The following is an 8,421-nucleotide window of genomic DNA, read 5'->3' as shown; positions in this document are numbered from 1 at the left end:
ACTGGCACTGACACAGGCAAGTACAAAATAGCAATTATTATCCCAATGAAGCCATGCTAAACATAAATAAGTCAAAATAGGGAAAAACCCTGCACAAAATAAAATGTCACCAAAGTGCTTCCAGTGTAAATTGAGGCATAAAATAATAGCCACACAGCAGAAAAGATGAATAATTTGAGATTACCTCTAAAAAAATGAGATATGTTTATTAAAAAAGTAATTTTAAACACAGAAGTGTGTGCTCATAACTTACTACTGGAACTATTATCCACGGACTTCATTTTGCTTTTAACTATGTACTTGTTACTGAAGATGTAGTTACGGAGCAAAACAACATTGAAGTGTAAGTAATAACTGAAACCATGGCACCTGAGGTACGTGATTATCTTTAATATAGTAATGATCATTGTTTAAAATTTCATTGGATTTTGATTGCATTAACTTTAAAATATCTGCCCTCTTCAGTGTAAGTTCATCCAGCTGCCTTAAAGAGATGCTGTCACCAGATTAAAGAACTTTGAGACTGGTTGAGTAAAGATAGGCAATATGAATCTATAATAACCAGCCATATACAAATGCTGCTCAGCAAGTCAGTGTTGGGCTGGATAAGCAACCATATGGCAGCAGCTGTAGAGGGAGAAGCACTGGGGTTTGACACATCAGAGCAGCACAGAGAGGCATTGCAACTATAGCATTGGCAGATACTGAGGTGAAAAGCAATATAGGAACTAGATTTTATTTTATTCATTCACAGTATGTGGGCTTCGCTGGCTGGGCCAGCATTTATTGCCCATCCCTAGTTGCCCTTGAGAAGGTGGTGGTGAGCTGCCATCTTGAACCGCTGCAGTCCAAGTGGTGTAGATACACCCACAGTGCTGTTAGGGAGGGAGTTCCAGGATTTTGACCCAGCGACAGTGAAGGAACGGTGATATATTTCCAAGTCAGGATGGTGAGTGACTTGCAGGGGAACTTCCAGGTGGTGGTGCTCCCATCTATCTGCTGCCCTTGTCCTTCTAGATGGTAGTGGTCGTGGGTTTGGAAGGTGCTGTGGAAGAAGCCTTGGTGAATTCCTACAGTGCATCTTGTAGATGGTACACACTGCTGCTAATGTGCATCAGTAGTGGAGGGAGTGAATGTTTGTGGATGTGGTGCCAATCAAGTGGGCTGCTTTCTCCTGAATGGTGCCAAGCTTCTTGAGTGTTGTTGGAGCTGCACTCATCTAGGCAAATGGGGAGTATTCCATCACACTCCTGACTTGTACCTTGTAGATGTTGGACAGGCTTTGGGGAGCCAGGTGGTGAGTTACCCATTGCAGGATTCCTAACCTCTGACCTGCTCTTGTAGCCACAGTATTTATATGGCTAGTCCAGTTCAGTTTCTGGTCAATGGCAACCCCCAGGGTGTTGATAGTCAGGGATTCAGTGATGATAATGCCATTGAACATCAAGGGGCGATGGTTGGATTCTCTCTTGTTGGAGATGGTCATTGCCTGACACTTGTGTGGCGCGAATGCTACTTGCCACTTGTCAGCCCAAGCCTGGATATTGTCGAAGTCTTGCTGCATTTGGACATGGATTCCTTCAGTATCTGAGGAGTTGCGAATGGTGCTGAACATTGTGCAATCATCAGCAAACATCCCCACTTCTGACCTTATGATGGAAGGAAGGTCATTGATGAAGCAGCTGAAGATGGTTGGGCCAAGGACACTACCCTGAGGATAGAAAGCTACACAATGGGGTAATGTGAGGTTTGGTAAACAGCTACACAACAAGGCATCGAATAAAGAGACATGGGGCTGAATTTTATGGGGGTTGGGCACCCCCCCACACTGCCCCCCCCCCCCCCCCCCAACCACCATGTCGGCACACTCCATGCCGACCAGTCCCGCTGCAATAAAGCACTGCGGGGCTTATTAATGAGGCCCAAGCGGGATTTCTGCCCATCAGTAGGGCAGAAGACCCACCCTCTGGAGCAGCCAGCCAATTGGAATCGCCAGCAGCTCCATCAGTCCCAGCAGCGCCACAAAGGCATCAGTGGCAGGTGCTGGGACTGCAGGTTTGGAGTTGAGCACAAGGCCTAGGATCCCTGGAGCAGGTAAACCTGGGACCTTTGGGCTGGAAGTGTTTGGGATCGTGAGGGAGAGGGGCAGTGGTGGTGAGGGGTTGAGCTTAAGAGAAGGAGCAGGTAGGAAGGAAGGGGGATTTCAGTCTAAGGAGGGGCCACACGAACAGCAAAGAGTGACCCCCACCCTTCCTTTCCACCCTTTAACCATTTCAAGTTAAAAACTGGGCTTCCCACTCCCACTCCAATGCCCATGCCAAACGTATTATGGCGGAGGTAGTGTATTGTTGGGGCCAATTGGCTTGATAACAAACCTAATTGACCCTTAATTCCTCATTTTAATATGGTGGGTGGATTGCCGGTTTCAGCTCCCACCCCCGCCTTGTCTTATGGGGATGAGCTCCAGGGTGGGCAGGAATGTGGTGGAATGGGCACCCACCCCATTTTATCTGCCCAGCTCCCTGTTAAACACGCCCTCTGGGGGCATGTAAAATTCAACCCACAGTGTGGGCCAAGATAAACAGTCAGATGGTAGATATTAAAGAAAGAAGATGTGAGATGTGATAAATAACTACAAAGTGACGTGTGCTGGCCAATAGTGTACCATTGAATAGGGGGGCGGGGGGGGTTTGCTTCATTTGGAATATTAGTGAATGAGATAACATCCTTTTCTCCCCAGCAGCAGAGGAATGTAATTTCTGAAGAAATATTTTATTCTATCAGCCTACACCTATCCTTAAAATCTCCATAGTCAGGTGCCCCAAGTTACAGCATGCTTTGGAGTCAGCTTAGGCCTCAATACTAGATTTGCAATAGCATTGTTCTGAAGATGAAGCCAATTCACATCAATTTTCAACCTACCACAGAATCATAGAATGGCTACATGTAGTGCAAATGCATAGTCAGTCTCTAGGGTGCTGAGTTCTAATTTAATTTTTAGCTAGCTTTGCTCTGCAACTTTGCCCTCATAATTTACAGCTCCAATTTCTTAATTTACCCTTTGGTCTTACTTTCAACTGCCCCCAGTATTTGCGAGTTATCCACAAAAAATTGCACACGCTGGCGGAATTTTACATCGATGGGAGTTTATGGTCCCGCCGAAGTCAATGGACTTTTGAATGGCTCACTACATTTTACAGCCCCACCCCCACCACGATGGGACCATAAAATTCCACCCACTCTTTCAAATTAGAAACAAATATCCCCAGAATGCAACCTACTATTTAATTTGAGGAGCAAAGTTTCAAACAACGTGTTCTACTGGAAAGTTCTAACTTTTATCACTGAAGTTTGGCACTGTGAAGGAATCTTACTGCAAGTCTTACAGTTTATTCACACAATAGCTACTTCATCACTATGATGTGCTTTTGCTTCACACTGATGTTGAAGTTATAGTGTAAATTCAACCTGAATCCAAAACCAAGACCTGACTGAACACTAGAGATAGGTGCAGTGTGATTTTCTTACATTCTGCTTCATTTTGAAGTCAGCCTGGGTCTTGAAATATTATTTACTGTGTGCCTGGGAGTCAGTTCTGGCTTTGATGCTGGGTTTACAAGTATAGCGTTGGTGTGAAGACAAACACTTCACATCAATGCCGAACCTGTTGTGTGAATGCAATGGTTTGTCAGTTTCTCGGGTGCTGAGTTCTAATTTCATTTTATGGTTAGATCTGACCTGGAGTTGAAATGAATATAAGTGAGAGAGAAAGGTTTCGACACTAGTGTCATTCGCTCAAATTGCTCTGCTCCTTTTTTATTTCTTTTACTAGAATTTTTTTGTAGGTTTTCATGTATAGAAGCAACTTGGTGCATAACGTTTTAGCCATAATTTTGTGAGGGTAGAGAGCTCTCCGGAGAATGTTTGATTGTTTTTATTGACGAGGGAGAATATGAGAGCATTAATAAATAACTACAAAACAATAGTGCAACAAAATTCATTACACTCACAATCTGTGTTGTAGATTGGTGAGATTCAGATTTGGTTCTGTCAGTTTACATACACGGACTGCGTGATCTCAGCTGTGCCATTGGCTAGCCAGCAAAACATTCAGCGGCTCTCTCATGCACCTGCTCATGGCCAATTAGAAAGCATTGTAGACGCAAAGCCTGGAGCAGATTTCCTGCCTGCTTTCCCATCCAGGGAAATGTTTGTGACACAGAGGAAACTTAGCAAGAAGAAGAAAGAAATTGAAAAACTAAACTGTTTCTGAAAAGTACAAGATTTCTGGGGCACTGGTAGATGCAGGAATGACAAAACACCATTGGGCTGATTTAACTTACATTGCCATCATGCATGAAACATACAATATACAAGTAGGACAACGATGACTTTAATGGAAAATAAAATGTGTTTGTCAAACAAATATATCACTAATTCAAAATATTGCTCCATCTTGTTGAGAGACTAGCACTCCTCCTGCTAAAGCTAATTGGCTGCCTCCAATTTACAATAAATCTGGTAATGTAGTGGGAAATAAATCTCCTTGAAGAGAGTAGTACAATGCTGGACATCAGAAAGCTTTGCTGTAACCGTAGCTTCAGGGTTTAGGAATATTTGTTACAATGGGCACTAATAATAAGCAGTTCTTGCTCATGTTTAAGATCCTTTTAAAAAATACATAAATCAATTATAGAAAAGAACCTATACAGCATTTTTTAAATTACAAATGCATTTGTCAAATGGAGGCTCTGTTTTTCAGGCTGTCGAATTCTGCTTACAGTGCTTAAAATAATCTTTATATTTCATTAAGCAGCCAAATAAGTTGCACTTGCCCAGTGGCTGTATTGATGGGTTTCAGCTGAGGCCAGTGGGAAACATGACTCTCCTGTTGCTGTTCAGTTGCCATAGCATAGTATCCAATAGTGTTCTATGAGCCAGGGGATCAAGGAGGGATTTAATTGGCTCAAGTAGAAGCAATGTAGCATCGATCCCATATGCAAGAAGTTGAGTTTGGGACTTTCTTCTTTGTGTTATTGCTGCTCTTTTTAAATTGATTGATTTTCAGTTGGGCACTGCTATTTTTTCCAATATTTTTATTTTTACTCATTTTTATTGCAGTTTTGACATAACTAAATGAAATGCAGATGGGAAATAATTGTATTAATCCTTGCATTTCAATCCATCAGTGCTAAAACGTTAAGTAGTATAATGTTACAGTCACAAGATAATAGATTACCAGTTTAGTGCCAACTAGCATTAAATTATGGACCTTTTGTGATATGGATTCCTGTCAGCTGAAAGCTGGGCTGTAACTACTCTGAACTCATTTTATTTAGGATTATTATAATCAACAGGGAGAGGCAATTTTCACCCCATCAGTGTGAACTGGATTTATACCCAGGTATTACAGAAATAAAAGGCAGTGTTCTAACTGATCACAACACAACAACTTGCTGGGAAGACAAGTTGAGAAGGTTGATATTAAGACATAGTGATCCTTGGTTATAAATAGAGGAATAAAATAAGGAACCTATGCTAAAAATTTATAAAGCACTGGTTAGGTCTCAACTAGAGCACTGTATCCAATTTTTAGTACCCCACTTTAGGAAGAATGTCAAGGCCTTGGAGCAAGTGCAGAGGAGAGCTACTAGAATGGTACCAGGAATGAAAGATTTTAGCCACATAGAGAGACGAGAGAAACTAGGGCTTGTTCTCCTTAAATAAGTGAAGGTTAAGGTGAGGTTTGATGAAGGATTTTGACAGATTAAATAAGGAGAAACTATTTTCCTTGGCAGAGAGGTTGGTGACAAGAGGACACAAACTGAAGGTAATTGGCAAAAGAACCAGAAGCAATAAGTGGAAAATAAAATTATGTAGTTATGATCTGGAAGGCATTGCCTGAAAGGATGGTGGTGGCAGATTCAACAATAACTTTCAAAAGAGAATTGGATAAATACTTGAAGTGGAAAAATTTTTAAGGCCATAGGGAAAGAGCAGGAGAGTGGGACTAATTGGATTGTTTTTTCAAAGAGCCTGCATGATGAGCTGAGTGGCCTCCTTCTGTGTTGTATTATTCGATGATCTATGAATCCACATACAACATACTTTAAGTTATTATAGAACATTTTATGATACAGGATGCTTCTGTAGTAATGTATATAATAAAATATAACTAAACAGCATTTTGATAATAACTTGTTATAAAAAACAAGTTACAATTTACAGTTATGCATTGTACCAATCAGACACTAAGAGGTTGAGTGAACCTGGCACAAGGGGTAAAAATGTGGCCTGAAATCTCCTGAGGCCCATCCACTTCAATTGCATAACTTCACTGAAAATAGGTGGAAATCCCATTTACATCCGCAAATGGAGTCTCCAACATACTTCTAACTAAGTAATGGTGGCAGTGTGAGAGCGGCTATATGGAAATTGCAGGCCATTAATAAATAAAATAACATATCTAGGAACACGTTAAAAACTTAAAATTGGATTCAATAGTCATATTATGGAGGTCTTGTGGTGCAGTGGCAGCGTTAGAGGCTCCTGAAGCCCTGGGTTCAAGTCCCACTTCAGGCCTTGATGGCCACAGAAGGTACATTTATAACATGGTCAAACAGGTTGATTATCAGCCTGTAAATCCTTCCAATATGCCTGATGGTAGGTGGTAAGAGCAGGAGAGTTTCCTGGTCAGTCAAAATGTAGAAAGCAATGGAAACCCGCTGCAGTACTTTGCCAAGCATAATCATGGACCAATCCAATGGAAGTACATTGTTGTCAAGGCCCTTTTAGGACATGGTCCCTGAAGGAGGAGCAGTCATATGATCCTCATGATACATGGGACAGAATTTTACCCTTGGCGTGCGGGCTCAGTGGGGGCGGGTGGGGGCAGTTGGGAAGCTGACCACTGCCCGCGGTTGGCAACGCACCGCAATTTCACACTGACGGCCCAATTAAGGCCCGCCCAGCGTGAGAGGCAGGTGGGGAATCTGCGAGAAGGGGCGGGCGGGGACAGGGGCGGGGGCAGGATGTCCGCCGGGTCCAATGGTGACCCAGCAGCCAATTCAAAACTGGCCCAGTCAGCCCCTGGAAGGCTACCATGGAAGAATGCTAAAGTCTCCATGGATCCCATTGCGGTTGGACATGGCAGGCGGGAGGGCAAGTTGGGGGGGCAGTCAGCTCCGCATTTCTCTGATGAGTGCCCTGCAACCCTCCTGGAGGAGGTTGCAGCCAGGAGGGAAACCCTTGTCCCCAGAGACGGGAGGAGGAGTCCCCCGCACCTCACCAAAAAAGCCTGGGAGGAGGCGACGTCCCGGGTCAGCAGCCACAACGTGGTGAGGTGCATATGGGTGCAGTGCCAGAAGCGCTTCAACAAGCATCTGCTGCGATCAGGAAGGGTGAGTACCATGTTGGCATGGGTCACTTTGCAGAACAGTTAAGAGCTGCCCATCGCCCCATGGACCTCAGAGGTGTTAGAGTGTGAGTGGCAAATGTCAATGAGGTAGGAGCTGGCCAAGGGGGTGAGCCCTGGCTGTTTGGACTGAGTGCCTTCCGGCTCCAGGGTCATAAATCGGCTGAGCCCTGCGAGGTGTTCCTCAAGTGAGATTGGCTGGGCCGCAATGGCACTGCAGGTAGAGAGTGGACTAATCAATGTTCCTTTATCCTTTCAGGAGAAGACATCCCATAACAATATTGAGAGGTCACGGACTGGCGGAGGACCCCCACACGTCCTAATCCTCATGCATTATGAGCAGGAGGCCCTGGAGCTGGAGAGGCGCCATGCACCTCGGTCAAGCAGTAGTGGTGAGGTTGGGGTGCCAGAGGAAGATAGTGATGTGCACTGAGGTGAGAATATTGGATATTGCCACCATTCTAGTGCAGTCTCTATATTGATGTGAGCCTCGAACTTGGAGTCCCCATTGATAATGGAAAGACGAGGGCACCATGATGCATATCTCTGTCTCACCAGGGTGCCTGGCATGCACAGTGACAGTGTCATGACTGAATCTAATGACATGTCCTTTTTGTCCCTTTTAGGCTCACCAGCAGGCAGCCACTATGAGGAGTCCGAAGGCCCACCCCTGACCCCGGAGGACCACCATGCTGAGCACACACCAGGGTCACACCCTCTCTGTCAAACAGGCATCAGTGCATATACCAGCACCTCAGTGATCACCGTCTAGTATCTCAGTGCACATTGGCGAGGTCACTTCACACTCGCTTGAGGTCCAGGTGGAGGCAGAGAGTTCTCAGGGTGTCGGCAGTTGGAGGACTGCTGGGGACCAGGACAATGCTCAGTCGATAGCTGATGATGGGCCTCTGGAGTCATCCATGAGGCATCAGATGCTGGAAGTCCAGCAGGGTATGCACGAGGATCTGGCGGAGATACATGAGGGAATGCGTGCCATGCTCTCCGTT

This window comes from Cetorhinus maximus, chromosome 17 (assembly GCF_964194155.1).
Source record: "Cetorhinus maximus chromosome 17, sCetMax3.hap1.1, whole genome shotgun sequence".
NCBI classification, from domain to species: Eukaryota; Metazoa; Chordata; class Chondrichthyes; order Lamniformes; family Cetorhinidae; genus Cetorhinus; species Cetorhinus maximus.
This window is presented reverse-complemented; position numbering follows the sequence as displayed.